The following is a 27,196-nucleotide window of genomic DNA, read 5'->3' as shown; positions in this document are numbered from 1 at the left end:
TACAGTGGTTAGCTGCATTCACCTCCGTGGCAATGTCTTGCAGTCCCCCAAGCCTCTTGACTACAGGTATGTGGCTGGATAACAAGTGGATAGACGCTTCATCTCTCTCGCCGTCAGGTGTTGCCGTGAATCATACTTAACGTAGCTTTCTGCACGCGTCAGTCGAGCAAAGTCGAGACAAGTCGCATAAGAGGAGCAACAAAAACGCGCGATTCCGGTACCGGGAATCGAACCCGGGCCTCCTGGGTGAGAGCCAGGTATCCTAGCCACTAGACCACACCGGATAACGACGGCAGTGCTCTTTCCAGCGAACGCAGCAGCCACCCACGGTTAACTGACGACAACTGTAAAAAATCCGCTCTCTCGCGTTATAGAACGGCGTGCCCCGGACGCATTTCGGGGAGACGGACGCCAGCAATGATGAGAGCAAAAGGTGCCTACAAATCCTGTCGTTGCACCACGCACTGTTCTACGGCAATTCACCAAGCAGACGCTCACGCCTTGTTGTGCTGTTTCCTTTGCGGGCAATGAGTGCACCTGCCTTCGACACAGGAAACATTACACGTTTGGCAGCTGTGGGATTGGAACCCACGCCTCCGAAGAGAATGGTGCCTGAAACCAGCGCCTTAGACCGCTCGGCCACGCTACCTACACAACACGCGCGTCACAAGAGCTGCGTCCTACCCCACGAGAACACACCGCAACGGCACAAAAATGAGACGTAAAAAGTGGCAACGGTGGGATTCGAACCCACGCCTCCGAAGAGACTGGTGCCTAAAACCAGCGCCTTAGACCGCTCGGCCACGTTACCGTTGGAGCAGCAGCCGCAAAACGTTTCGTTTGTACTACAAAGATCACTTCGAAATGGAAGTATCTTGGCAATCGCCGTGCCATGTATTTCCACTGCTCTCCCACTGGAAGCGTCTCTTTAGGCCATCCACAGCAAGAAAAAGCCGTGCCCGCCGTATGGTAGCGACGCCACTTGTCTGTAGCTGTCGCAGTTAAGGAGACAGCGTCAAGAGACGTTTTCGTGCCGTGACCAGGTTTCGAACCTGGGCTTTCCGTAACCACTAAAGTATCGTAGCTGTAACTGTCAGGCGGAGCTAGAATGCTCCATGTATCAAACATATGTGAGCTCAAGGAGGTTACACTTGAAGAAAAAGCGGCAGCTTAACGCGATCACAGCAAAGCCCCCGGCAGCTACGGGATTCGAAACCGCGCCTACAGAGAGTCTGGTGCCTTAAACCAGCGCCTTAAAGCGCTCGGCCACGCTACATGCGCTGCTTGGTGCGCCAGTGTTCCTAGCATTTGTACAAACAGTGCACGCCACAGCTTCCGGTTCTGCTGGGACTGGCTGCTCATCCATCGCACTTCAAACAACTGCCCTTTTCGACTACAGAGAGCAGCGGACGTCTGCGCTCTAGGAGGCGACATTACGTGTTGGGGATGAAGTGGTAGGGCAAACTGCGGCCTGCGGAACACGAGTGAAAAAATCAAGAGAGTACTGTCATTTCGAGTACTCATCATTGCAACGGCAGCAAGGCAAAACTTTCAAAATTGCCGTGACCAGGATTCGAACCTGGGTTATTGCGGCCACAACGCAATGTCCTAACCACTAGACGATCACGGCCACGGACGCGCCCGCGAAAGCAGCTGCCTGTAATGCAAGTGGCGATACACAGCAGAGCCTAGGCCAAGGTGTACGCCACAGCAGTGTGAGACACGGTCTCCATCACATGTATACGAGCAAATGAACGTGCCTGCGCTGTCAGGACACTAACTACAGTGGTTAGCTGCATTCACCTCCGTGGCAATGTCTTGCAGTCCCCCAAGCCTCTTGACTACAGGTATGTGGCTGGATAACAAGTGGATAGACGCTTCATCTCTCTCGCCGTCAGGTGTTGCCGTGAATCATACTTAACGTAGCTTTCTGCACGCGTCAGTCGAGCAAAGTCGAGACAAGTCGCATAAAAGGAGCAACAAAAACGCGCGATTCCGGTACCGGGAATCGAACCCGGGCCTCCTGGGTGAGAGCCAGGTATCCTAGCCACTAGACCACACCGGATAACGACGGCAGTGCTCTTTCCAGCGAACGCAGCAGCCACCCACGGTTAACTGACGACAACTGTAAAAAATCCGCTCTCTCGCGTTATAGAACGGCGTGCCCCGGACGCATTTCGGGGAGACGGACGCCAGCAATGATGAGAGCAAAAGGTGCCTACAAATCCTGTCGTTGCACCACGCACTGTTCTACGGCAATTCACCAAGCAGACGCTCACGCCTTGTTGTGCTGTTTCCTTTGCGGGCAATGAGTGCACCTGCCTTCGACACAGGAAACATTACACGTTTGGCAGCTGTGGGATTGGAACCCACGCCTCCGAAGAGAATGGTGCCTGAAACCAGCGCCTTAGACCGCTCGGCCACGCTACCTACACAACACGCGCGTCACAAGAGCTGCGTCCTACCCCACGAGAACACACCGCAACGGCACAAAAATGAGACGTAAAAAGTGGCAACGGTGGGATTCGAACCCACGCCTCCGAAGAGACTGGTGCCTAAAACCAGCGCCTTAGACCGCTCGGCCACGTTACCGTTGGAGCAGCAGCCGCAAAACGTTTCGTTTGTACTACAAAGATCACTTCGAAATGGAAGTATCTTGGCAATCGCCGTGCCATGTATTTCCACTGCTCTCCCACTGGAAGCGTCTCTTTAGGCCATCCACAGCAAGAAAAAGCCGTGCCCGCCGTATGGTAGCGACGCCACTTGTCTGTAGCTGTCGCAGTTAAGGAGACAGCGTCAAGAGACGTTTTCGTGCCGTGACCAGGTTTCGAACCTGGGCTTTCCGTAACCACTAAAGTATCGTAGCTGTAACTGTCAGGCGGAGCTAGAATGCTCCATGTATCAAACATATGTGAGCTCAAGGAGGTTACACTTGAAGAAAAAGCGGCAGCTTAACGCGATCACAGCAAAGCCCCCGGCAGCTACGGGATTCGAAACCGCGCCTACAGAGAGTCTGGTGCCTTAAACCAGCGCCTTAAAGCGCTCGGCCACGCTACATGCGCTGCTTGGTGCGCCAGTGTTCCTAGCATTTGTACAAACAGTGCACGCCACAGCTTCCGGTTCTGCTGGGACTGGCTGCTCATCCATCGCACTTCAAACAACTGCCCTTTTCGACTACAGAGAGCAGCGGACGTCTGCGCTCTAGGAGGCGACATTACGTGTTGGGGATGAAGTGGTAGGGCAAACTGCGGCCTGCGGAACACGAGTGAAAAAATCAAGAGAGTACTGTCATTTCGAGTACTCGTCATTGCAACGGCAGCAAGGCAAAACTTTCAAAATTGCCGTGACCAGGATTCGAACCTGGGTTATTGCGGCCACAACGCAATGTCCTAACCACTAGACGATCACGGCCACGGACGCGCCCGCGAAAGCAGCTGCCTGTAATGCAAGTGGCGATACACAGCAGAGCCTAGGCCAAGGTGTACGCCACAGCAGTGTGAGACACGGTCTCCATCACATGTATACGAGCAAATGAACGTGCCTGCGCTGTCAGGACACTAACTACAGTGGTTAGCTGCATTCACCTCCGTGGCAATGTCTTGCAGTCCCCCAAGCCTCTTGACTACAGGTATGTGGCTGGATAACAAGTGGATAGACGCTTCATCTCTCTCGCCGTCAGGTGTTGCCGTGAATCATACTTAACGTAGCTTTCTGCACGCGTCAGCGTAGCGTCAGTCGAGCAAAGTCGAGACAAGTCGCATAAGAGGAGCAACAAAAACGCGCGATTCCGGTACCGGGAATCGAACCCGGGCCTCCTGGGTGAGAGCCAGGTATCCTAGCCACTAGACCACACCGGATAACGACGGCAGTGCTCTTTCCAGCGAACGCAGCAGCCACCCACGGTTAACTGACGACAACTGTAAAAAATCCGCTCTCTCGCGTTATAGAACGGCGTGCCCCGGACGCATTTCGGGGAGACGGACGCCAGCAATGATGAGAGCAAAAGGTGCCTACAAATCCTGTCGTTGCACCACGCACTGTTCTACGGCAATTCACCAAGCAGACGCTCACGCCTTGTTGTGCTGTTTCCTTTGCGGGCAATGAGTGCACCTGCCTTCGACACAGGAAACATTACACGTTTGGCAGCTGTGGGATTGGAACCCACGCCTCCGAAGAGAATGGTGCCTGAAACCAGCGCCTTAGACCGCTCGGCCACGCTACCTACACAACACGCGCGTCACAAGAGCTGCGTCCTACCCCACGAGAACACACCGCAACGGCACAAAAATGAGACGTAAAAAGTGGCAACGGTGGGATTCGAACCTACGCCTCCGAAGAGACTGGTGCCTAAAACCAGCGCCTTAGACCGCTCGGCCACGTTACCGTTGGAGCAGCAGCCGCAAAACGTTTCGTTTGTACTACAAAGATCACTTCGAAATGGAAGTATCTTGGCAATCGCCGTGCCATGTATTTCCACTGCTCTCCCACTGGAAGCGTCTCTTTAGGCCATCCACAGCAAGAAAAAGCCGTGCCCGCCGTATGGTAGCGACGCCACTTGTCTGTAGCTGTCGCAGTTAAGGAGACAGCGTCAAGAGACGTTTTCGTGCCGTGACCAGGTTTCGAACCTGGGCTTTCCGTAACCACTAAAGTATCGTAGCTGTAACTGTCAGGCGGAGCTAGAATGCTCCATGTATCAAACATATGTGAGCTCAAGGAGGTTACACTTGAAGAAAAAGCGGCAGCTTAACGCGATCACAGCAAAGCCCCCGGCAGCTACGGGATTCGAAACCGCGCCTACAGAGAGTCTGGTGCCTTAAACCAGCGCCTTAAAGCGCTCGGCCACGCTACATGCGCTGCTTGGTGCGCCAGTGTTCCTAGCATTTGTACAAACAGTGCACGCCACAGCTTCCGGTTCTGCTGGGACTGGCTGCTCATCCATCGCACTTCAAACAACTGCCCTTTTCGACTACAGAGAGCAGCGGACGTCTGCGCTCTAGGAGGCGACATTACGTGTTGGGGATGAAGTGGTAGGGCAAACTGCGGCCTGCGGAACACGAGTGAAAAAATCAAGAGAGTACTGTCATTTCGAGTACTCGTCATTGCAACGGCAGCAAGGCAAAACTTTCAAAATTGCCGTGACCAGGATTCGAACCTGGGTTATTGCGGCCACAACGCAATGTCCTAACCACTAGACGATCACGGCCACGGACGCGCCCGCGAAAGCAGCTGCCTGTAATGCAAGTGGCGATACACAGCAGAGCCTAGGCCAAGGTGTACGCCACAGCAGTGTGAGACACGGTCTCCATCACATGTATACGAGCAAATGAACGTGCCTGCGCTGTCAGGACACTAACTACAGTGGTTAGCTGCATTCACCTCCGTGGCAATGTCTTGCAGTCCCCCAAGCCTCTTGACTACAGGTATGTGGCTGGATAACAAGTGGATAGACGCTTCATCTCTCTCGCCGTCAGGTGTTGCCGTGAATCATACTTAACGTAGCTTTCTGCACGCGTCAGTCGAGCAAAGTCGAGACAAGTCGCATAAGAGGAGCAACAAAAACGCGCGATTCCGGTACCGGGAATCGAACCCGGGCCTCCTGGGTGAGAGCCAGGTATCCTAGCCACTAGACCACACCGGATAACGACGGCAGTGCTCTTTCCAGCGAACGCAGCAGCCACCCACGGTTAACTGACGACAACTGTAAAAAATCCGCTCTCTCGCGTTATAGAACGGCGTGCCCCGGACGCATTTCGGGGAGACGGACGCCAGCAATGATGAGAGCAAAAGGTGCCTACAAATCCTGTCGTTGCACCACGCACTGTTCTACGGCAATTCACCAAGCAGACGCTCACGCCTTGTTGTGCTGTTTCCTTTGCGGGCAATGAGTGCACCTGCCTTCGACACAGGAAACATTACACGTTTGGCAGCTGTGGGATTGGAACCCACGCCTCCGAAGAGAATGGTGCCTGAAACCAGCGCCTTAGACCGCTCGGCCACGCTACCTACACAACACGCGCGTCACAAGAGCTGCGTCCTACCCCACGAGAACACACCGCAACGGCACAAAAATGAGACGTAAAAAGTGGCAACGGTGGGATTCGAACCCACGCCTCCGAAGAGACTGGTGCCTAAAACCAGCGCCTTAGACCGCTCGGCCACGTTACCGTTGGAGCAGCAGCCGCAAAACGTTTCGTTTGTACTACAAAGATCACTTCGAAATGGAAGTATCTTGGCAATCGCCGTGCCATGTATTTCCACTGCTCTCCCACTGGAAGCGTCTCTTTAGGCCATCCACAGCAAGAAAAAGCCGTGCCCGCCGTATGGTAGCGACGCCACTTGTCTGTAGCTGTCGCAGTTAAGGAGACAGCGTCAAGAGACGTTTTCGTGCCGTGACCAGGTTTCGAACCTGGGCTTTCCGTAACCACTAAAGTATCGTAGCTGTAACTGTCAGGCGGAGCTAGAATGCTCCATGTATCAAACATATGTGAGCTCAAGGAGGTTACACTTGAAGAAAAAGCGGCAGCTTAACGCGATCACAGCAAAGCCCCCGGCAGCTACGGGATTCGAAACCGCGCCTACAGAGAGTCTGGTGCCTTAAACCAGCGCCTTAAAGCGCTCGGCCACGCTACATGCGCTGCTTGGTGCGCCAGTGTTCCTAGCATTTGTACAAACAGTGCACGCCACAGCTTCCGGTTCTGCTGGGACTGGCTGCTCATCCATCGCACTTCAAACAACTGCCCTTTTCGACTACAGAGAGCAGCGGACGTCTGCGCTCTAGGAGGCGACATTACGTGTTGGGGATGAAGTGGTAGGGCAAACTGCGGCCTGCGGAACACGAGTGAAAAAATCAAGAGAGTACTGTCATTTCGAGTACTCGTCATTGCAACGGCAGCAAGGCAAAACTTTCAAAATTGCCGTGACCAGGATTCGAACCTGGGTTATTGCGGCCACAACGCAATGTCCTAACCACTAGACGATCACGGCCACGGACGCGCCCGCGAAAGCAGCTGCCTGTAATGCAAGTGGCGATACACAGCAGAGCCTAGGCCAAGGTGTACGCCACAGCAGTGTGAGACACGGTCTCCATCACATGTATACGAGCAAATGAACGTGCCTGCGCTGTCAGGACACTAACTACAGTGGTTAGCTGCATTCACCTCCGTGGCAATGTCTTGCAGTCCCCCAAGCCTCTTGACTACAGGTATGTGGCTGGATAACAAGTGGATAGACGCTTCATCTCTCTCGCCGTCAGGTGTTGCCGTGAATCATACTTAACGTAGCTTTCTGCACGCGTCAGTCGAGCAAAGTCGAGACAAGTCGCATAAGAGGAGCAACAAAAACGCGCGATTCCGGTACCGGGAATCGAACCCGGGCCTCCTGGGTGAGAGCCAGGTATCCTAGCCACTAGACCACACCGGATAACGACGGCAGTGCTCTTTCCAGCGAACGCAGCAGCCACCCACGGTTAACTGACGACAACTGTAAAAAATCCGCTCTCTCGCGTTATAGAACGGCGTGCCCCGGACGCATTTCGGGGAGACGGACGCCAGCAATGATGAGAGCAAAAGGTGCCTACAAATCCTGTCGTTGCACCACGCACTGTTCTACGGCAATTCACCAAGCAGACGCTCACGCCTTGTTGTGCTGTTTCCTTTGCGGGCAATGAGTGCACCTGCCTTCGACACAGGAAACATTACACGTTTGGCAGCTGTGGGATTGGAACCCACGCCTCCGAAGAGAATGGTGCCTGAAACCAGCGCCTTAGACCGCTCGGCCACGCTACCTACACAACACGCGCGTCACAAGAGCTGCGTCCTACCCCACGAGAACACACCGCAACGGCACAAAAATGAGACGTAAAAAGTGGCAACGGTGGGATTCGAACCCACGCCTCCGAAGAGACTGGTGCCTAAAACCAGCGCCTTAGACCGCTCGGCCACGTTACCGTTGGAGCAGCAGCCGCAAAACGTTTCGTTTGTACTACAAAGATCACTTCGAAATGGAAGTATCTTGGCAATCGCCGTGCCATGTATTTCCACTGCTCTCCCACTGGAAGCGTCTCTTTAGGCCATCCACAGCAAGAAAAAGCCGTGCCCGCCGTATGGTAGCGACGCCACTTGTCTGTAGCTGTCGCAGTTAAGGAGACAGCGTCAAGAGACGTTTTCGTGCCGTGACCAGGTTTCGAACCTGGGCTTTCCGTAACCACTAAAGTATCGTAGCTGTAACTGTCAGGCGGAGCTAGAATGCTCCATGTATCAAACATATGTGAGCTCAAGGAGGTTACACTTGAAGAAAAAGCGGCAGCTTAACGCGATCACAGCAAAGCCCCCGGCAGCTACGGGATTCGAAACCGCGCCTACAGAGAGTCTGGTGCCTTAAACCAGCGCCTTAAAGCGCTCGGCCACGCTACATGCGCTGCTTGGTGCGCCAGTGTTCCTAGCATTTGTACAAACAGTGCACGCCACAGCTTCCGGTTCTGCTGGGACTGGCTGCTCATCCATCGCACTTCAAACAACTGCCCTTTTCGACTACAGAGAGCAGCGGACGTCTGCGCTCTAGGAGGCGACATTACGTGTTGGGGATGAAGTGGTAGGGCAAACTGCGGCCTGCGGAACACGAGTGAAAAAATCAAGAGAGTACTGTCATTTCGAGTACTCGTCATTGCAACGGCAGCAAGGCAAAACTTTCAAAATTGCCGTGACCAGGATTCGAACCTGGGTTATTGCGGCCACAACGCAATGTCCTAACCACTAGACGATCACGGCCACGGACGCGCCCGCGAAAGCAGCTGCCTGTAATGCAAGTGGCGATACACAGCAGAGCCTAGGCCAAGGTGTACGCCACAGCAGTGTGAGACACGGTCTCCATCACATGTATACGAGCAAATGAACGTGCCTGCGCTGTCAGGACACTAACTACAGTGGTTAGCTGCATTCACCTCCGTGGCAATGTCTTGCAGTCCCCCAAGCCTCTTGACTACAGGTATGTGGCTGGATAACAAGTGGATAGACGCTTCATCTCTCTCGCCGTCAGGTGTTGCCGTGAATCATACTTAACGTAGCTTTCTGCACGCGTCAGTCGAGCAAAGTCGAGACAAGTCGCATAAGAGGAGCAACAAAAACGCGCGATTCCGGTACCGGGAATCGAACCCGGGCCTCCTGGGTGAGAGCCAGGTATCCTAGCCACTAGACCACACCGGATAACGACGGCAGTGCTCTTTCCAGCGAACGCAGCAGCCACCCACGGTTAACTGACGACAACTGTAAAAAATCCGCTCTCTCGCGTTATAGAACGGCGTGCCCCGGACGCATTTCGGGGAGACGGACGCCAGCAATGATGAGAGCAAAAGGTGCCTACAAATCCTGTCGTTGCACCACGCACTGTTCTACGGCAATTCACCAAGCAGACGCTCACGCCTTGTTGTGCTGTTTCCTTTGCGGGCAATGAGTGCACCTGCCTTCGACACAGGAAACATTACACGTTTGGCAGCTGTGGGATTGGAACCCACGCCTCCGAAGAGAATGGTGCCTGAAACCAGCGCCTTAGACCGCTCGGCCACGCTACCTACACAACACGCGCGTCACAAGAGCTGCGTCCTACCCCACGAGAACACACCGCAACGGCACAAAAATGAGACGTAAAAAGTGGCAACGGTGGGATTCGAACCCACGCCTCCGAAGAGACTGGTGCCTAAAACCAGCGCCTTAGACCGCTCGGCCACGTTACCGTTGGAGCAGCAGCCGCAAAACGTTTCGTTTGTACTACAAAGATCACTTCGAAATGGAAGTATCTTGGCAATCGCCGTGCCATGTATTTCCACTGCTCTCCCACTGGAAGCGTCTCTTTAGGCCATCCACAGCAAGAAAAAGCCGTGCCCGCCGTATGGTAGCGACGCCACCTGTCTGTAGCTGTCGCAGTTAAGGAGACAGCGTCAAGAGACGTTTTCGTGCCGTGACCAGGTTTCGAACCTGGGCTTTCCGTAACCACTAAAGTATCGTAGCTGTAACTGTCAGGCGGAGCTAGAATGCTCCATGTATCAAACATATGTGAGCTCAAGGAGGTTACACTTGAAGAAAAAGCGGCAGCTTAACGCGATCACAGCAAAGCCCCCGGCAGCTACGGGATTCGAAACCGCGCCTACAGAGAGTCTGGTGCCTTAAACCAGCGCCTTAAAGCGCTCGGCCACGCTACATGCGCTGCTTGGTGCGCCAGTGTTCCTAGCATTTGTACAAACAGTGCACGCCACAGCTTCCGGTTCTGCTGGGACTGGCTGCTCATCCATCGCACTTCAAACAACTGCCCTTTTCGACTACAGAGAGCAGCGGACGTCTGCGCTCTAGGAGGCGACATTACGTGTTGGGGATGAAGTGGTAGGGCAAACTGCGGCCTGCGGAACACGAGTGAAAAAATCAAGAGAGTACTGTCATTTCGAGTACTCGTCATTGCAACGGCAGCAAGGCAAAACTTTCAAAATTGCCGTGACCAGGATTCGAACCTGGGTTATTGCGGCCACAACGCAATGTCCTAACCACTAGACGATCACGGCCACGGACGCGCCCGCGAAAGCAGCTGCCTGTAATGCAAGTGGCGATACACAGCAGAGCCTAGGCCAAGGTGTACGCCACAGCAGTGTGAGACACGGTCTCCATCACATGTATACGAGCAAATGAACGTGCCTGCGCTGTCAGGACACTAACTACAGTGGTTAGCTGCATTCACCTCCGTGGCAATGTCTTGCAGTCCCCCAAGCCTCTTGACTACAGGTATGTGGCTGGATAACAAGTGGATAGACGCTTCATCTCTCTCGCCGTCAGGTGTTGCCGTGAATCATACTTAACGTAGCTTTCTGCACGCGTCAGTCGAGCAAAGTCGAGACAAGTCGCATAAGAGGAGCAACAAAAACGCGCGATTCCGGTACCGGGAATCGAACCCGGGCCTCCTGGGTGAGAGCCAGGTATCCTAGCCACTAGACCACACCGGATAACGACGGCAGTGCTCTTTCCAGCGAACGCAGCAGCCACCCACGGTTAACTGACGACAACTGTAAAAAATCCGCTCTCTCGCGTTATAGAACGGCGTGCCCCGGACGCATTTCGGGGAGACGGACGCCAGCAATGATGAGAGCAAAAGGTGCCTACAAATCCTGTCGTTGCACCACGCACTGTTCTACGGCAATTCACCAAGCAGACGCTCACGCCTTGTTGTGCTGTTTCCTTTGCGGGCAATGAGTGCACCTGCCTTCGACACAGGAAACATTACACGTTTGGCAGCTGTGGGATTGGAACCCACGCCTCCGAAGAGAATGGTGCCTGAAACCAGCGCCTTAGACCGCTCGGCCACGCTACCTACACAACACGCGCGTCACAAGAGCTGCGTCCTACCCCACGAGAACACACCGCAACGGCACAAAAATGAGACGTAAAAAGTGGCAACGGTGGGATTCGAACCCACGCCTCCGAAGAGACTGGTGCCTAAAACCAGCGCCTTAGACCGCTCGGCCACGTTACCGTTGGAGCAGCAGCCGCAAAACGTTTCGTTTGTACTACAAAGATCACTTCGAAATGGAAGTATCTTGGCAATCGCCGTGCCATGTATTTCCACTGCTCTCCCACTGGAAGCGTCTCTTTAGGCCATCCACAGCAAGAAAAAGCCGTGCCCGCCGTATGGTAGCGACGCCACTTGTCTGTAGCTGTCGCAGTTAAGGAGACAGCGTCAAGAGACGTTTTCGTGCCGTGACCAGGTTTCGAACCTGGGCTTTCCGTAACCACTAAAGTATCGTAGCTGTAACTGTCAGGCGGAGCTAGAATGCTCCATGTATCAAACATATGTGAGCTCAAGGAGGTTACACTTGAAGAAAAAGCGGCAGCTTAACGCGATCACAGCAAAGCCCCCGGCAGCTACGGGATTCGAAACCGCGCCTACAGAGAGTCTGGTGCCTTAAACCAGCGCCTTAAAGCGCTCGGCCACGCTACATGCGCTGCTTGGTGCGCCAGTGTTCCTAGCATTTGTACAAACAGTGCACGCCACAGCTTCCGGTTCTGCTGGGACTGGCTGCTCATCCATCGCACTTCAAACAACTGCCCTTTTCGACTACAGAGAGCAGCGGACGTCTGCGCTCTAGGAGGCGACATTACGTGTTGGGGATGAAGTGGTAGGGCAAACTGCGGCCTGCGGAACACGAGTGAAAAAATCAAGAGAGTACTGTCATTTCGAGTACTCGTCATTGCAACGGCAGCAAGGCAAAACTTTCAAAATTGCCGTGACCAGGATTCGAACCTGGGTTATTGCGGCCACAACGCAATGTCCTAACCACTAGACGATCACGGCCACGGACGCGCCCGCGAAAGCAGCTGCCTGTAATGCAAGTGGCGATACACAGCAGAGCCTAGGCCAAGGTGTACGCCACAGCAGTGTGAGACACGGTCTCCATCACATGTATACGAGCAAATGAACGTGCCTGCGCTGTCAGGACACTAACTACAGTGGTTAGCTGCATTCACCTCCGTGGCAATGTCTTGCAGTCCCCCAAGCCTCTTGACTACAGGTATGTGGCTGGATAACAAGTGGATAGACGCTTCATCTCTCTCGCCGTCAGGTGTTGCCGTGAATCATACTTAACGTAGCTTTCTGCACGCGTCAGCGTAGCGTCAGTCGAGCAAAGTCGAGACAAGTCGCATAAGAGGAGCAACAAAAACGCGCGATTCCGGTACCGGGAATCGAACCCGGGCCTCCTGGGTGAGAGCCAGGTATCCTAGCCACTAGACCACACCGGATAACGACGGCAGTGCTCTTTCCAGCGAACGCAGCAGCCACCCACGGTTAACTGACGACAACTGTAAAAAATCCGCTCTCTCGCGTTATAGAACGGCGTGCCCCGGACGCATTTCGGGGAGACGGACGCCAGCAATGATGAGAGCAAAAGGTGCCTACAAATCCTGTCGTTGCACCACGCACTGTTCTACGGCAATTCACCAAGCAGACGCTCACGCCTTGTTGTGCTGTTTCCTTTGCGGGCAATGAGTGCACCTGCCTTCGACACAGGAAACATTACACGTTTGGCAGGAGTGGGATTGGAACCCACGCCTCCGAAGAGAATGGTGCCTGAAACCAGCGCCTTAGACCGCTCGGCCACGCTACCTACACAACACGCGCGTCACAAGAGCTGCGTCCTACCCCACGAGAACACACCGCAACGGCACAAAAATGAGACGTAAAAAGTGGCAACGGTGGGATTCGAACCCACGCCTCCGAAGAGACTGGTGCCTAAAACCAGCGCCTTAGACCGCTCGGCCACGTTACCGTTGGAGCAGCAGCCGCAAAACGTTTCGTTTGTACTACAAAGATCACTTCGAAATGGAAGTATCTTGGCAATCGCCGTGCCATGTATTTCCACTGCTCTCCCACTGGAAGCGTCTCTTTAGGCCATCCACAGCAAGAAAAAGCCGTGCCCGCCGTATGGTAGCGACGCCACTTGTCTGTAGCTGTCGCAGTTAAGGAGACAGCGTCAAGAGACGTTTTCGTGCCGTGACCAGGTTTCGAACCTGGGCTTTCCGTAACCACTAAAGTATCGTAGCTGTAACTGTCAGGCGGAGCTAGAATGCTCCATGTATCAAACATATGTGAGCTCAAGGAGGTTACACTTGAAGAAAAAGCGGCAGCTTAACGCGATCACAGCAAAGCCCCCGGCAGCTACGGGATTCGAAACCGCGCCTACAGAGAGTCTGGTGCCTTAAACCAGCGCCTTAAAGCGCTCGGCCACGTTACATGCGCTGCTTGGTGCGCCAGTGTTCCTAGCATTTGTACAAACAGTACACGCCACAGCTTCCGGTTCTGCTGGGACTGGCTGCTCATCCATCGCACTTCAAACAACTGCCCTTTTCGACTACAGAGAGCAGCGGACGTCTGCGCTCTAGGAGGCGACATTACGTGTTGGGGATGAAGTGGTAGGGCAAACTGCGGCCTGCGGAACACGAGTGAAAAAATCAAGAGAGTACTGTCATTTCGAGTACTCGTCATTGCAACGGCAGCAAGGCAAAACTTTCAAAATTGCCGTGACCAGGATTCGAACCTGGGTTATTGCGGCCACAACGCAATGTCCTAACCACTAGACGATCACGGCCACGGACGCGCCCGCGAAAGCAGCTGCCTGTAATGCAAGTGGCGATACACAGCAGAGCCTAGGCCAAGGTGTACGCCACAGCAGTGTGAGACACGGTCTCCATCACATGTATACGAGCAAATGAACGTGCCTGCGCTGTCAGGACACTAACTACAGTGGTTAGCTGCATTCACCTCCGTGGCAATGTCTTGCAGTCCCCCAAGCCTCTTGACTACAGGTATGTGGCTGGATAACAAGTGGATAGACGCTTCATCTCTCTCGCCGTCAGGTGTTACCGTGAATCATACTTAACGTAGCTTTCTGCACGCGTCAGCGTAGCGTCAGTCGAGCAAAGTCGAGACAAGTCGCATAAGAGGTGCAACAAAAACGCGCGATTCCGGTACCGGGAATCGAACCCGGGCCTCCTGGGTGAGAGCCAGGTATCCTAGCCACTAGACCACACCGGATAACGACGGCAGTGCTCTTTCCAGCGAACGCAGCAGCCACCCACGGTTAACTGACGACAACTGTAAAAAATCCGCTCTCTCGCGTTATAGAACGGCGTGCCCCGGACGCATTTCGGGGAGACGGACGCCAGCAATGATGAGAGCAAAAGGTGCCTACAAATCCTGTCGTTGCACCACGCACTGTTCTACGGCAATTCACCAAGCAGACGCTCACGCCTTGTTGTGCTGTTTCCTTTGCGGGCAATGAGTGCACCTGCCTTCGACACAGGAAACATTACACGTTTGGCAGCTGTGGGATTGGAACCCACGCCTCCGAAGAGAATGGTGCCTGAAACCAGCGCCTTAGACCGCTCGGCCACGCTACCTACACAACACGCGCGTCACAAGAGCTGCGTCCTACCCCACGAGAACACACCGCAACGGCACAAAAATGAGACGTAAAAAGTGGCAACGGTGGGATTCGAACCCACGCCTCCGAAGAGACTGGTGCCTAAAACCAGCGCCTTAGACCGCTCGGCCACGTTACCGTTGGAGCAGCAGCCGCAAAACGTTTCGTTTGTACTACAAAGATCACTTCGAAATGGAAGTATCTTGGCAATCGCCGTGCCATGTATTTCCACTGCTCTCCCACTGGAAGCGTCTCTTTAGGCCATCCACAGCAAGAAAAAGCCGTGCCCGCCGTATGGTAGCGACGCCACTTGTCTGTAGCTGTCGCAGTTAAGGAGACAGCGTCAAGAGACGTTTTCGTGCCGTGACCAGGTTTCGAACCTGGGCTTTCCGTAACCACTAAAGTATCGTAGCTGTAACTGTCAGGCGGAGCTAGAATGCTCCATGTATCAAACATATGTGAGCTCAAGGAGGTTACACTTGAAGAAAAAGCGGCAGCTTAACGCGATCACAGCAAAGCCCCCGGCAGCTACGGGATTCGAAACCGCGCCTACAGAGAGTCTGGTGCCTTAAACCAGCGCCTTAAAGCGCTCGGCCACGTTACATGCGCTGCTTGGTGCGCCAGTGTTCCTAGCATTTGTACAAACAGTGCACGCCACAGCTTCCGGTTCTGCTGGGACTGGCTGCTCATCCATCGCACTTCAAACAACTGCCCTTTTCGACTACAGAGAGCAGCGGACGTCTGCGCTCTAGGAGGCGACATTACGTGTTGGGGATGAAGTGGTAGGGCAAACTGCGGCCTGCGGAACACGAGTGAAAAAATCAAGAGAGTACTGTCATTTCGAGTACTCGTCATTGCAACGGCAGCAAGGCAAAACTTTCAAAATTGCCGTGACCAGGATTCGAACCTGGGTTATTGCGGCCACAACGCAATGTCCTAACCACTAGACGATCACGGCCACGGACGCGCCCGCGAAAGCAGCTGCCTGTAATGCAAGTGGCGATACACAGCAGAGCCTAGGCCAAGGTGTACGCCACAGCAGTGTGAGACACGGTCTCCATCACATGTATACGAGCAAATGAACGTGCCTGCGCTGTCAGGACACTAACTACAGTGGTTAGCTGCATTCACCTCCGTGGCAATGTCTTGCAGTCCCCCAAGCCTCTTGACTACAGGTATGTGGCTGGATAACAAGTGGATAGACGCTTCATCTCTCTCGCCGTCAGGTGTTGCCGTGAATCATACTTAACGTAGCTTTCTGCACGCGTCAGTCGAGCAAAGTCGAGACAAGTCGCATAAGAGGAGCAACAAAAACGCGCGATTCCGGTACCGGGAATCGAACCCGGGCCTCCTGGGTGAGAGCCAGGTATCCTAGCCACTAGACCACACCGGATAACGACGGCAGTGCTCTTTCCAGCGAACGCAGCAGCCACCCACGGTTAACTGACGACAACTGTAAAAAATCCGCTCTCTCGCGTTATAGAACGGCGTGCCCCGGACGCATTTCGGGGAGACGGACGCCAGCAATGATGAGAGCAAAAGGTGCCTACAAATCCTGTCGTTGCACCACGCACTGTTCTACGGCAATTCACCAAGCAGACGCTCACGCCTTGTTGTGCTGTTTCCTTTGCGGGCAATGAGTGCACCTGCCTTCGACACAGGAAACATTACACGTTTGGCAGCTGTGGGATTGGAACCCACGCCTCCGAAGAGAATGGTGCCTGAAACCAGCGCCTTAGACCGCTCGGCCACGCTACCTACACAACACGCGCGTCACAAGAGCTGCGTCCTACCCCACGAGAACACACCGCAACGGCACAAAAATGAGACGTAAAAAGTGGCAACGGTGGGATTCGAACCCACGCCTCCGAAGAGACTGGTGCCTAAAACCAGCGCCTTAGACCGCTCGGCCACGTTACCGTTGGAGCAGCAGCCGCAAAACGTTTCGTTTGTACTACAAAGATCACTTCGAAATGGAAGTATCTTGGCAATCGCCGTGCCATGTATTTCCACTGCTCTCCCACTGGAAGCGTCTCTTTAGGCCATCCACAGCAAGAAAAAGCCGTGCCCGCCGTATGGTAGCGACGCCACTTGTCTGTAGCTGTCGCAGTTAAGGAGACAGCGTCAAGAGACGTTTTCGTGCCGTGACCAGGTTTCGAACCTGGGCTTTCCGTAACCACTAAAGTATCGTAGCTGTAACTGTCAGGCGGAGCTAGAATGCTCCATGTATCAAACATATGTGAGCTCAAGGAGGTTACACTTGAAGAAAAAGCGGCAGCTTAACGCGATCACAGCAAAGCCCCCGGCAGCTACGGGATTCGAAACCGCGCCTACAGAGAGTCTGGTGCCTTAAACCAGCGCCTTAAAGCGCTCGGCCACGCTACATGCGCTGCTTGGTGCGCCAGTGTTCCTAGCATTTGTACAAACAGTGCACGCCACAGCTTCCGGTTCTGCTGGGACTGGCTGCTCATCCATCGCACTTCAAACAACTGCCCTTTTCGACTACAGAGAGCAGCGGACGTCTGCGCTCTAGGAGGCGACATTACGTGTTGGGGATGAAGTGGTAGGGCAAACTGCGGCCTGCGGAACACGAGTGAAAAAATCAAGAGAGTACTGTCATTTCGAGTACTCGTCATTGCAACGGCAGCAAGGCAAAACTTTCAAAATTGCCGTGACCAGGATTCGAACCTGGGTTATTGCGGCCACAACGCAATGTCCTAACCACTAGACGATCACGGCCACGGACGCGCCCGCGAAAGCAGCTGCCTGTAATGCAAGTGGCGATACACAGCAGAGCCTAGGCCAAGGTGTACGCCACAGCAGTGTGAGACACGGTCTCCATCACATGTATACGAGCAAATGAACGTGCCTGCGCTGTCAGGACACTAACTACAGTGGTTAGCTGCATTCACCTCCGTGGCAATGTCTTGCAGTCCCCCAAGCCTCTTGACTACAGGTATGTGGCTGGATAACAAGTGGATAGACGCTTCATCTCTCTCGCCGTCAGGTGTTGCCGTGAATCATACTTAACGTAGCTTTCTGCACGCGTCAGTCGAGCAAAGTCGAGACAAGTCGCATAAGAGGAGCAACAAAAACGCGCGATTCCGGTACCGGGAATCGAACCCGGGCCTCCTGGGTGAGAGCCAGGTATCCTAGCCACTAGACCACACCGGATAACGACGGCAGTGCTCTTTCCAGCGAACGCAGCAGCCACCCACGGTTAACTGACGACAACTGTAAAAAATCCGCTCTCTCGCGTTATAGAACGGCGTGCCCCGGACGCATTTCGGGGAGACGGACGCCAGCAATGATGAGAGCAAAAGGTGCCTACAAATCCTGTCGTTGCACCACGCACTGTTCTACGGCAATTCACCAAGCAGACGCTCACGCCTTGTTGTGCTGTTTCCTTTGCGGGCAATGAGTGCACCTGCCTTCGACACAGGAAACATTACACGTTTGGCAGCTGTGGGATTGGAACCCACGCCTCCGAAGAGAATGGTGCCTGAAACCAGCGCCTTAGACCGCTCGGCCACGCTACCTACACAACACGCGCGTCACAAGAGCTGCGTCCTACCCCACGAGAACACACCGCAACGGCACAAAAATGAGACGTAAAAAGTGGCAACGGTGGGATTCGAACCCACGCCTCCGAAGAGACTGGTGCCTAAAACCAGCGCCTTAGACCGCTCGGCCACGTTACCGTTGGAGCAGCAGCCGCAAAACGTTTCGTTTGTACTACAAAGATCACTTCGAAATGGAAGTATCTTGGCAATCGCCGTGCCATGTATTTCCACTGCTCTCCCACTGGAAGCGTCTCTTTAGGCCATCCACAGCAAGAAAAAGCCGTGCCCGCCGTATGGTAGCGACGCCACTTGTCTGTAGCTGTCGCAGTTAAGGAGACAGCGTCAAGAGACGTTTTCGTGCCGTGACCAGGTTTCGAACCTGGGCTTTCCGTAACCACTAAAGTATCGTAGCTGTAACTGTCAGGCGGAGCTAGAATGCTCCATGTATCAAACATATGTGAGCTCAAGGAGGTTACACTTGAAGAAAAAGCGGCAGCTTAACGCGATCACAGCAAAGCCCCCGGCAGCTACGGGATTCGAAACCGCGCCTACAGAGAGTCTGGTGCCTTAAACCAGCGCCTTAAAGCGCTCGGCCACGCTACATGCGCTGCTTGGTGCGCCAGTGTTCCTAGCATTTGTACAAACAGTGCACGCCACAGCTTCCGGTTCTGCTGGGACTGGCTGCTCATCCATCGCACTTCAAACAACTGCCCTTTTCGACTACAGAGAGCAGCGGACGTCTGCGCTCTAGGAGGCGACATTACGTGTTGGGGATGAAGTGGTAGGGCAAACTGCGGCCTGCGGAACACGAGTGAAAAAATCAAGAGAGTACTGTCATTTCGAGTACTCGTCATTGCAACGGCAGCAAGGCAAAACTTTCAAAATTGCCGTGACCAGGATTCGAACCTGGGTTATTGCCGCCACAACGCAATGTCCTAACCACTAGACGATCACGGCCACGGACGCGCCCGCGAAAGCAGCTGCCTGTAATGCAAGTGGCGATACACAGCAGAGCCTAGGCCAAGGTGTACGCCACAGCAGTGTGAGACACGGTCTCCATCACATGTATACGAGCAAATGAACGTGCCTGCGCTGTCAGGACACTAACTACAGTGGTTAGCTGCATTCACCTCCGTGGCAATGTCTTGCAGTCCCCCAAGCCTCTTGACTACAGGTATGTGGCTGGATAACAAGTGGATAGACGCTTCATCTCTCTCGCCGTCAGGTGTTGCCGTGAATCATACTTAACGTAGCTTTCTGCACGCGTCAGTCGAGCAAAGTCGAGACAAGTCGCATAAGAGGAGCAACAAAAACGCGCGATTCCGGTACCGGGAATCGAACCCGGGCCTCCTGGGTGAGAGCCAGGTATCCTAGCCACTAGACCACACCGGATAACGACGGCAGTGCTCTTTCCAGCGAACGCAGCAGCCACCCACGGTTAACTGACGACAACTGTAAAAAATCCGCTCTCTCGCGTTATAGAACGGCGTGCCCCGGACGCATTTCGGGGAGACGGACGCCAGCAATGATGAGAGCAAAAGGTGCCTACAAATCCTGTCGTTGCACCACGCACTGTTCTACGGCAATTCACCAAGCAGACGCTCACGCCTTGTTGTGCTGTTTCCTTTGCGGGCAATGAGTGCACCTGCCTTCGACACAGGAAACATTACACGTTTGGCAGCTGTGGGATTGGAACCCACGCCTCCGAAGAGAATGGTGCCTGAAACCAGCGCCTTAGACCGCTCGGCCACGCTACCTACACAACACGCGCGTCACAAGAGCTGCGTCCTACCCCACGAGAACACACCGCAACGGCACAAAAATGAGACGTAAAAAGTGGCAACGGTGGGATTCGAACCCACGCCTCCGAAGAGACTGGTGCCTAAAACCAGCGCCTTAGACCGCTCGGCCACGTTACCGTTGGAGCAGCAGCCGCAAAACGTTTCGTTTGTACTACAAAGATCACTTCGAAATGGAAGTATCTTGGCAATCGCCGTGCCATGTATTTCCACTGCTCTCCCACTGGAAGCGTCTCTTTAGGCCATCCACAGCAAGAAAAAGCCGTGCCCGCCGTATGGTAGCGACGCCACTTGTCTGTAGCTGTCGCAGTTAAGGAGACAGCGTCAAGAGACGTTTTCGTGCCGTGACCAGGTTTCGAACCTGGGCTTTCCGTAACCACTAAAGTATCGTAGCTGTAACTGTCAGGCGGAGCTAGAATGCTCCATGTATCAAACATATGTGAGCTCAAGGAGGTTACACTTGAAGAAAAAGCGGCAGCTTAACGCGATCACAGCAAAGCCCCCGGCAGCTACGGGATTCGAAACCGCGCCTACAGAGAGTCTGGTGCCTTAAACCAGCGCCTTAAAGCGCTCGGCCACGCTACATGCGCTGCTTGGTGCGCCAGTGTTCCTAGCATTTGTACAAACAGTGCACGCCACAGCTTCCGGTTCTGCTGGGACTGGCTGCTCATCCATCGCACTTCAAACAACTGCCCTTTTCGACTACAGAGAGCAGCGGACGTCTGCGCTCTAGGAGGCGACATTACGTGTTGGGGATGAAGTGGTAGGGCAAACTGCGGCCTGCGGAACACGAGTGAAAAAATCAAGAGAGTACTGTCATTTCGAGTACTCGTCATTGCAACGGCAGCAAGGCAAAACTTTCAAAATTGCCGTGACCAGGATTCGAACCTGGGTTATTGCCGCCACAACGCAATGTCCTAACCACTAGACGATCACGGCCACGGACGCGCCCGCGAAAGCAGCTGCCTGTAATGCAAGTGGCGATACACAGCAGAGCCTAGGCCAAGGTGTACGCCACAGCAGTGTGAGACACGGTCTCCATCACATGTATACGAGCAAATGAACGTGCCTGCGCTGTCAGGACACTAACTACAGTGGTTAGCTGCATTCACCTCCGTGGCAATGTCTTGCAGTCCCCCAAGCCTCTTGACTACAGGTATGTGGCTGGATAACAAGTGGATAGACGCTTCATCTCTCTCGCCGTCAGGTGTTGCCGTGAATCATACTTAACGTAGCTTTCTGCACGCGTCAGTCGAGCAAAGTCGAGACAAGTCGCATAAGAGGAGCAACAAAAACGCGCGATTCCGGTACCGGGAATCGAACCCGGGCCTCCTGGGTGAGAGCCAGGTATCCTAGCCACTAGACCACACCGGATAACGACGGCAGTGCTCTTTCCAGCGAACGCAGCAGCCACCCACGGTTAACTGACGACAACTGTAAAAAATCCGCTCTCTCGCGTTATAGAACGGCGTGCCCCGGACGCATTTCGGGGAGACGGACGCCAGCAATGATGAGAGCAAAAGGTGCCTACAAATCCTGTCGTTGCACCACGCACTGTTCTACGGCAATTCACCAAGCAGACGCTCACGCCTTGTTGTGCTGTTTCCTTTGCGGGCAATGAGTGCACCTGCCTTCGACACAGGAAACATTACACGTTTGGCAGCTGTGGGATTGGAACCCACGCCTCCGAAGAGAATGGTGCCTGAAACCAGCGCCTTAGACCGCTCGGCCACGCTACCTACACAACACGCGCGTCACAAGAGCTGCGTCCTACCCCACGAGAACACACCGCAACGGCACAAAAATGAGACGTAAAAAGTGGCAACGGTGGGATTCGAACCCACGCCTCCGAAGAGACTGGTGCCTAAAACCAGCGCCTTAGACCGCTCGGCCACGTTACCGTTGGAGCAGCAGCCGCAAAACGTTTCGTTTGTACTACAAAGATCACTTCGAAATGGAAGTATCTTGGCAATCGCCGTGCCATGTATTTCCACTGCTCTCCCACTGGAAGCGTCTCTTTAGGCCATCCACAGCAAGAAAAAGCCGTGCCCGCCGTATGGTAGCGACGCCACTTGTCTGTAGCTGTCGCAGTTAAGGAGACAGCGTCAAGAGACGTTTTCGTGCCGTGACCAGGTTTCGAACCTGGGCTTTCCGTAACCACTAAAGTATCGTAGCTGTAACTGTCAGGCGGAGCTAGAATGCTCCATGTATCAAACATATGTGAGCTCAAGGAGGTTACACTTGAAGAAAAAGCGGCAGCTTAACGCGATCACAGCAAAGCCCCCGGCAGCTACGGGATTCGAAACCGCGCCTACAGAGAGTCTGGTGCCTTAAACCAGCGCCTTAAAGCGCTCGGCCACGCTACATGCGCTGCTTGGTGCGCCAGTGTTCCTAGCATTTGTACAAACAGTGCACGCCACAGCTTCCGGTTCTGCTGGGACTGGCTGCTCATCCATCGCACTTCAAACAACTGCCCTTTTCGACTACAGAGAGCAGCGGACGTCTGCGCTCTAGGAGGCGACATTACGTGTTGGGGATGAAGTGGTAGGGCAAACTGCGGCCTGCGGAACACGAGTGAAAAAATCAAGAGAGTACTGTCATTTCGAGTACTCGTCATTGCAACGGCAGCAAGGCAAAACTTTCAAAATTGCCGTGACCAGGATTCGAACCTGGGTTATTGCCGCCACAACGCAATGTCCTAACCACTAGACGATCACGGCCACGGACGCGCCCGCGAAAGCAGCTGCCTGTAATGCAAGTGGCGATACACAGCAGAGCCTAGGCCAAGGTGTACGCCACAGCAGTGTGAGACACGGTCTCCATCACATGTATACGAGCAAATGAACGTGCCTGCGCTGTCAGGACACTAACTACAGTGGTTAGCTGCATTCACCTCCGTGGCAATGTCTTGCAGTCCCCCAAGCCTCTTGACTACAGGTATGTGGCTGGATAACAAGTGGATAGACGCTTCATCTCTCTCGCCGTCAGGTGTTGCCGTGAATCATACTTAACGTAGCTTTCTGCACGCGTCAGTCGAGCAAAGTCGAGACAAGTCGCATAAGAGGAGCAACAAAAACGCGCGATTCCGGTACCGGGAATCGAACCCGGGCCTCCTGGGTGAGAGCCAGGTATCCTAGCCACTAGACCACACCGGATAACGACGGCAGTGCTCTTTCCAGCGAACGCAGCAGCCACCCACGGTTAACTGACGACAACTGTAAAAAATCCGCTCTCTCGCGTTATAGAACGGCGTGCCCCGGACGCATTTCGGGGAGACGGACGCCAGCAATGATGAGAGCAAAAGGTGCCTACAAATCCTGTCGTTGCACCACGCACTGTTCTACGGCAATTCACCAAGCAGACGCTCACGCCTTGTTGTGCTGTTTCCTTTGCGGGCAATGAGTGCACCTGCCTTCGACACAGGAAACATTACACGTTTGGCAGCTGTGGGATTGGAACCCACGCCTCCGAAGAGAATGGTGCCTGAAACCAGCGCCTTAGACCGCTCGGCCACGCTACCTACACAACACGCGCGTCACAAGAGCTGCGTCCTACCCCACGAGAACACACCGCAACGGCACAAAAATGAGACGTAAAAAGTGGCAACGGTGGGATTCGAACCCACGCCTCCGAAGAGACTGGTGCCTAAAACCAGCGCCTTAGACCGCTCGGCCACGTTACCGTTGGAGCAGCAGCCGCAAAACGTTTCGTTTGTACTACAAAGATCACTTCGAAATGGAAGTATCTTGGCAATCGCCGTGCCATGTATTTCCACTGCTCTCCCACTGGAAGCGTCTCTTTAGGCCATCCACAGCAAGAAAAAGCCGTGCCCGCCGTATGGTAGCGACGCCACTTGTCTGTAGCTGTCGCAGTTAAGGAGACAGCGTCAAGAGACGTTTTCGTGCCGTGACCAGGTTTCGAACCTGGGCTTTCCGTAACCACTAAAGTATCGTAGCTGTAACTGTCAGGCGGAGCTAGAATGCTCCATGTATCAAACATATGTGAGCTCAAGGAGGTTACACTTGAAGAAAAAGCGGCAGCTTAACGCGATCACAGCAAAGCCCCCGGCAGCTACGGGATTCGAAACCGCGCCTACAGAGAGTCTGGTGCCTTAAACCAGCGCCTTAAAGCGCTCGGCCACGCTACATGCGCTGCTTGGTGCGCCAGTGTTCCTAGCATTTGTACAAACAGTGCACGCCACAGCTTCCGGTTCTGCTGGGACTGGCTGCTCATCCATCGCACTTCAAACAACTGCCCTTTTCGACTACAGAGAGCAGCGGACGTCTGCGCTCTAGGAGGCGACATTACGTGTTGGGGATGAAGTGGTAGGGCAAACTGCGGCCTGCGGAACACGAGTGAAAAAATCAAGAGAGTACTGTCATTTCGAGTACTCGTCATTGCAACGGCAGCAAGGCAAAACTTTCAAAATTGCCGTGACCAGGATTCGAACCTGGGTTATTGCCGCCACAACGCAATGTCCTAACCACTAGACGATCACGGCCACGGACGCGCCCGCGAAAGCAGCTGCCTGTAATGCAAGTGGCGATACACAGCAGAGCCTAGGCCAAGGTGTACGCCACAGCAGTGTGAGACACGGTCTCCATCACATGTATACGAGCAAATGAACGTGCCTGCGCTGTCAGGACACTAACTACAGTGGTTAGCTGCATTCACCTCCGTGGCAATGTCTTGCAGTCCCCCAAGCCTCTTGACTACAGGTATGTGGCTGGATAACAAGTGGATAGACGCTTCATCTCTCTCGCCGTCAGGTGTTGCCGTGAACCATACTTAACGTAGCTTTCTGCACGCGTCAGTCGAGCAAAGTCGAGACAAGTCGCATAAGAGGAGCAACAAAAACGCGCGATTCCGGTACCGGGAATCGAACCCGGGCCTCCTGGGTGAGAGCCAGGTATCCTAGGCACTAGACCACACCGGATAACGACGGCAGTGCTCTTTCCAGCGAACGCAGCAGCCACCCACGGTTAACTGACGACAACTGTAAAAAATCCGCTCTCTCGCGTTATAGAACGGCGTGCCCCGGACGCATTTCGGGGAGACGGACGCCAGCAATGATGAGAGCAAAAGGTGCCTACAAATCCTGTCGTTGCACCACGCACTGTTCTACGGCAATTCACCAAGCAGACGCTCACGCCTTGTTGTGCTGTTTCCTTTGCGGGCAATGAGTGCACCTGCCTTCGACACAGGAAACATTACACGTTTGGCAGCTGTGGGATTGGAACCCACGCCTCCGAAGAGAATGGTGCCTGAAACCAGCGCCTTAGACCGCTCGGCCACGCTACCTACACAACACGCGCGTCACAAGAGCTGCGTCCTACCCCACGAGAACACACCGCAACGGCACAAAAATGAGACGTAAAAAGTGGCAACGGTGGGATTCGAACCCACGCCTCCGAAGAGACTGGTGCCTAAAACCAGCGCCTTAGACCGCTCGGCCACGTTACCGTTGGAGCAGCAGCCGCAAAACGTTTCGTTTGTACTACAAAGATCACTTCGAAATGGAAGTATCTTGGCAATCGCCGTGCCATGTATTTCCACTGCTCTCCCACTGGAAGCGTCTCTTTAGGCCATCCACAGCAAGAAAAAGCCGTGCCCGCCGTATGGTAGCGACGCCACTTGTCTGTAGCTGTCGCAGTTAAGGAGACAGCGTCAAGAGACGTTTTCGTGCCGTGACCAGGTTTCGAACCTGGGCTTTCCGTAACCACTAAAGTATCGTAGCTGTAACTGTCAGGCGGAGCTAGAATGCTCCATGTATCAAACATATGTGAGCTCAAGGAGGTTACACTTGAAGAAAAAGCGGCAGCTTAACGCGATCACAGCAAAGCCCCCGGCAGCTACGGGATTCGAAACCGCGCCTACAGAGAGTCTGGTGCCTTAAACCAGCGCCTTAAAGCGCTCGGCCACGCTACATGCGCTGCTTGGTGCGCCAGTGTTCCTAGCATTTGTACAAACAGTGCACGCCACAGCTTCCGGTTCTGCTGGGACTGGCTGCTCATCCATCGCACTTCAAACAACTGCCCTTTTCGACTACAGAGAGCAGCGGACGTCTGCGCTCTAGGAGGCGACATTACGTGTTGGGGATGAAGTGGTAGGGCAAACTGCGGCCTGCGGAACACGAGTGAAAAAATCAAGAGAGTACTGTCATTTCGAGTACTCGTCATTGCAACGGCAGCAAGGCAAAACTTTCAAAATTGCCGTGACCAGGATTCGAACCTGGGTTATTGCGGCCACAACGCAATGTCCTAACCACTAGACGATCACGGCCACGGACGCGCCCGCGAAAGCAGCTGCCTGTAATGCAAGTGGCGATACACAGCAGAGCCTAGGCCAAGGTGTACGCCACAGCAGTGTGAGACACGGTCTCCATCACATGTATACGAGCAAATGAACGTGCCTGCGCTGTCAGGACACTAACTACAGTGGTTAGCTGCATTCACCTCCGTGGCAATGTCTTGCAGTCCCCCAAGCCTCTTGACTACAGGTATGTGGCTGGATAACAAGTGGATAGACGCTTCATCTCTCTCGCCGTCAGGTGTTACCGTGAATCATACTTAACGTAGCTTTCTGCACGCGTCAGCGTAGCGTCAGTCGAGCAAAGTCGAGACAAGTCGCATAAGAGGTGCAACAAAAACGCGCGATTCCGGTACCGGGAATCGAACCCGGGCCTCCTGGGTGAGAGCCAGGTATCCTAGCCACTAGACCACACCGGATAACGACGGCAGTGCTCTTTCCAGCGAACGCAGCAGCCACCCACGGTTAACTGACGACAACTGTAAAAAATCCGCTCTCTCGCGTTATAGAACGGCGTGCCCCGGACGCATTTCGGGGAGACGGACGCCAGCAATGATGAGAGCAAAAGGTGC

The 27,196-nt window shown here is 54.1% G+C and overlaps 46 non-coding genes across 46 annotated transcripts; all 46 read right to left on the bottom strand.

Moving 5' to 3' along the window:
* Positions 1-212: 212 nt before the first annotated feature.
* Trnae-cuc lies at positions 213-284 on the bottom strand. Its single transcript has one exon. It is a non-coding gene; the product is annotated as a tRNA-Glu (tRNA).
* A 445-nt stretch (positions 285-729) lies between these two features.
* Positions 730-811, bottom strand: Trnal-uag. Its single transcript has one exon. It is a non-coding gene; the product is annotated as a tRNA-Leu (tRNA).
* Positions 812-1,558: 747 nt separating this feature from the next.
* On the bottom strand, positions 1,559-1,630 carry Trnah-gug. Its single transcript has one exon. It is a non-coding gene; the product is annotated as a tRNA-His (tRNA).
* Positions 1,631-1,993: 363 nt separating this feature from the next.
* Positions 1,994-2,065, bottom strand: Trnae-cuc. The gene has a single exon. It is a non-coding gene; the product is annotated as a tRNA-Glu (tRNA).
* A 445-nt stretch (positions 2,066-2,510) lies between these two features.
* Trnal-uag lies at positions 2,511-2,592 on the bottom strand. Its single transcript has one exon. It is a non-coding gene; the product is annotated as a tRNA-Leu (tRNA).
* Positions 2,593-3,339: 747 nt separating this feature from the next.
* On the bottom strand, positions 3,340-3,411 carry Trnah-gug. Its single transcript has one exon. It is a non-coding gene; the product is annotated as a tRNA-His (tRNA).
* Positions 3,412-3,785: 374 nt separating this feature from the next.
* Positions 3,786-3,857, bottom strand: Trnae-cuc. The gene has a single exon. It is a non-coding gene; the product is annotated as a tRNA-Glu (tRNA).
* A 445-nt stretch (positions 3,858-4,302) lies between these two features.
* On the bottom strand, positions 4,303-4,384 carry Trnal-uag. The gene has a single exon. It is a non-coding gene; the product is annotated as a tRNA-Leu (tRNA).
* Positions 4,385-5,131: 747 nt separating this feature from the next.
* Trnah-gug lies at positions 5,132-5,203 on the bottom strand. Its single transcript has one exon. It is a non-coding gene; the product is annotated as a tRNA-His (tRNA).
* Positions 5,204-5,566: 363 nt separating this feature from the next.
* Positions 5,567-5,638, bottom strand: Trnae-cuc. The gene has a single exon. It is a non-coding gene; the product is annotated as a tRNA-Glu (tRNA).
* A 445-nt stretch (positions 5,639-6,083) lies between these two features.
* Positions 6,084-6,165, bottom strand: Trnal-uag. The gene has a single exon. It is a non-coding gene; the product is annotated as a tRNA-Leu (tRNA).
* Positions 6,166-6,912: 747 nt separating this feature from the next.
* Positions 6,913-6,984, bottom strand: Trnah-gug. The gene has a single exon. It is a non-coding gene; the product is annotated as a tRNA-His (tRNA).
* A 363-nt stretch (positions 6,985-7,347) lies between these two features.
* On the bottom strand, positions 7,348-7,419 carry Trnae-cuc. Its single transcript has one exon. It is a non-coding gene; the product is annotated as a tRNA-Glu (tRNA).
* Positions 7,420-7,864: 445 nt separating this feature from the next.
* Positions 7,865-7,946, bottom strand: Trnal-uag. Its single transcript has one exon. It is a non-coding gene; the product is annotated as a tRNA-Leu (tRNA).
* A 747-nt stretch (positions 7,947-8,693) lies between these two features.
* On the bottom strand, positions 8,694-8,765 carry Trnah-gug. The gene has a single exon. It is a non-coding gene; the product is annotated as a tRNA-His (tRNA).
* A 363-nt stretch (positions 8,766-9,128) lies between these two features.
* Trnae-cuc lies at positions 9,129-9,200 on the bottom strand. The gene has a single exon. It is a non-coding gene; the product is annotated as a tRNA-Glu (tRNA).
* Positions 9,201-9,645: 445 nt separating this feature from the next.
* Positions 9,646-9,727, bottom strand: Trnal-uag. Its single transcript has one exon. It is a non-coding gene; the product is annotated as a tRNA-Leu (tRNA).
* Positions 9,728-10,474: 747 nt separating this feature from the next.
* On the bottom strand, positions 10,475-10,546 carry Trnah-gug. The gene has a single exon. It is a non-coding gene; the product is annotated as a tRNA-His (tRNA).
* Positions 10,547-10,909: 363 nt separating this feature from the next.
* Trnae-cuc lies at positions 10,910-10,981 on the bottom strand. Its single transcript has one exon. It is a non-coding gene; the product is annotated as a tRNA-Glu (tRNA).
* A 445-nt stretch (positions 10,982-11,426) lies between these two features.
* Trnal-uag lies at positions 11,427-11,508 on the bottom strand. The gene has a single exon. It is a non-coding gene; the product is annotated as a tRNA-Leu (tRNA).
* A 747-nt stretch (positions 11,509-12,255) lies between these two features.
* On the bottom strand, positions 12,256-12,327 carry Trnah-gug. The gene has a single exon. It is a non-coding gene; the product is annotated as a tRNA-His (tRNA).
* Positions 12,328-12,701: 374 nt separating this feature from the next.
* Trnae-cuc lies at positions 12,702-12,773 on the bottom strand. The gene has a single exon. It is a non-coding gene; the product is annotated as a tRNA-Glu (tRNA).
* A 445-nt stretch (positions 12,774-13,218) lies between these two features.
* Trnal-uag lies at positions 13,219-13,300 on the bottom strand. Its single transcript has one exon. It is a non-coding gene; the product is annotated as a tRNA-Leu (tRNA).
* A 747-nt stretch (positions 13,301-14,047) lies between these two features.
* Trnah-gug lies at positions 14,048-14,119 on the bottom strand. The gene has a single exon. It is a non-coding gene; the product is annotated as a tRNA-His (tRNA).
* A 374-nt stretch (positions 14,120-14,493) lies between these two features.
* Trnae-cuc lies at positions 14,494-14,565 on the bottom strand. The gene has a single exon. It is a non-coding gene; the product is annotated as a tRNA-Glu (tRNA).
* A 445-nt stretch (positions 14,566-15,010) lies between these two features.
* Trnal-uag lies at positions 15,011-15,092 on the bottom strand. The gene has a single exon. It is a non-coding gene; the product is annotated as a tRNA-Leu (tRNA).
* Positions 15,093-15,839: 747 nt separating this feature from the next.
* On the bottom strand, positions 15,840-15,911 carry Trnah-gug. Its single transcript has one exon. It is a non-coding gene; the product is annotated as a tRNA-His (tRNA).
* A 363-nt stretch (positions 15,912-16,274) lies between these two features.
* On the bottom strand, positions 16,275-16,346 carry Trnae-cuc. Its single transcript has one exon. It is a non-coding gene; the product is annotated as a tRNA-Glu (tRNA).
* Positions 16,347-16,791: 445 nt separating this feature from the next.
* Positions 16,792-16,873, bottom strand: Trnal-uag. Its single transcript has one exon. It is a non-coding gene; the product is annotated as a tRNA-Leu (tRNA).
* A 747-nt stretch (positions 16,874-17,620) lies between these two features.
* Positions 17,621-17,692, bottom strand: Trnah-gug. Its single transcript has one exon. It is a non-coding gene; the product is annotated as a tRNA-His (tRNA).
* A 363-nt stretch (positions 17,693-18,055) lies between these two features.
* Trnae-cuc lies at positions 18,056-18,127 on the bottom strand. The gene has a single exon. It is a non-coding gene; the product is annotated as a tRNA-Glu (tRNA).
* Positions 18,128-18,572: 445 nt separating this feature from the next.
* Trnal-uag lies at positions 18,573-18,654 on the bottom strand. The gene has a single exon. It is a non-coding gene; the product is annotated as a tRNA-Leu (tRNA).
* A 747-nt stretch (positions 18,655-19,401) lies between these two features.
* On the bottom strand, positions 19,402-19,473 carry Trnah-gug. Its single transcript has one exon. It is a non-coding gene; the product is annotated as a tRNA-His (tRNA).
* A 363-nt stretch (positions 19,474-19,836) lies between these two features.
* On the bottom strand, positions 19,837-19,908 carry Trnae-cuc. Its single transcript has one exon. It is a non-coding gene; the product is annotated as a tRNA-Glu (tRNA).
* A 445-nt stretch (positions 19,909-20,353) lies between these two features.
* On the bottom strand, positions 20,354-20,435 carry Trnal-uag. The gene has a single exon. It is a non-coding gene; the product is annotated as a tRNA-Leu (tRNA).
* A 747-nt stretch (positions 20,436-21,182) lies between these two features.
* Trnah-gug lies at positions 21,183-21,254 on the bottom strand. The gene has a single exon. It is a non-coding gene; the product is annotated as a tRNA-His (tRNA).
* Positions 21,255-21,617: 363 nt separating this feature from the next.
* Positions 21,618-21,689, bottom strand: Trnae-cuc. Its single transcript has one exon. It is a non-coding gene; the product is annotated as a tRNA-Glu (tRNA).
* Positions 21,690-22,134: 445 nt separating this feature from the next.
* Trnal-uag lies at positions 22,135-22,216 on the bottom strand. The gene has a single exon. It is a non-coding gene; the product is annotated as a tRNA-Leu (tRNA).
* A 747-nt stretch (positions 22,217-22,963) lies between these two features.
* Trnah-gug lies at positions 22,964-23,035 on the bottom strand. Its single transcript has one exon. It is a non-coding gene; the product is annotated as a tRNA-His (tRNA).
* A 363-nt stretch (positions 23,036-23,398) lies between these two features.
* Trnae-cuc lies at positions 23,399-23,470 on the bottom strand. Its single transcript has one exon. It is a non-coding gene; the product is annotated as a tRNA-Glu (tRNA).
* A 445-nt stretch (positions 23,471-23,915) lies between these two features.
* Trnal-uag lies at positions 23,916-23,997 on the bottom strand. Its single transcript has one exon. It is a non-coding gene; the product is annotated as a tRNA-Leu (tRNA).
* A 747-nt stretch (positions 23,998-24,744) lies between these two features.
* Trnah-gug lies at positions 24,745-24,816 on the bottom strand. Its single transcript has one exon. It is a non-coding gene; the product is annotated as a tRNA-His (tRNA).
* Positions 24,817-25,179: 363 nt separating this feature from the next.
* On the bottom strand, positions 25,180-25,251 carry Trnae-cuc. The gene has a single exon. It is a non-coding gene; the product is annotated as a tRNA-Glu (tRNA).
* A 445-nt stretch (positions 25,252-25,696) lies between these two features.
* On the bottom strand, positions 25,697-25,778 carry Trnal-uag. Its single transcript has one exon. It is a non-coding gene; the product is annotated as a tRNA-Leu (tRNA).
* Positions 25,779-26,525: 747 nt separating this feature from the next.
* Trnah-gug lies at positions 26,526-26,597 on the bottom strand. The gene has a single exon. It is a non-coding gene; the product is annotated as a tRNA-His (tRNA).
* A 374-nt stretch (positions 26,598-26,971) lies between these two features.
* Trnae-cuc lies at positions 26,972-27,043 on the bottom strand. Its single transcript has one exon. It is a non-coding gene; the product is annotated as a tRNA-Glu (tRNA).
* Between the last annotated feature and the right edge of the window lie 153 nt (positions 27,044-27,196).

Source organism: Schistocerca piceifrons, chromosome 1 (genome assembly GCF_021461385.2).
Source record: "Schistocerca piceifrons isolate TAMUIC-IGC-003096 chromosome 1, iqSchPice1.1, whole genome shotgun sequence".
NCBI classification, from domain to species: Eukaryota; Metazoa; Arthropoda; class Insecta; order Orthoptera; family Acrididae; genus Schistocerca; species Schistocerca piceifrons.
This window is presented reverse-complemented; position numbering and strand designations above follow the sequence as displayed.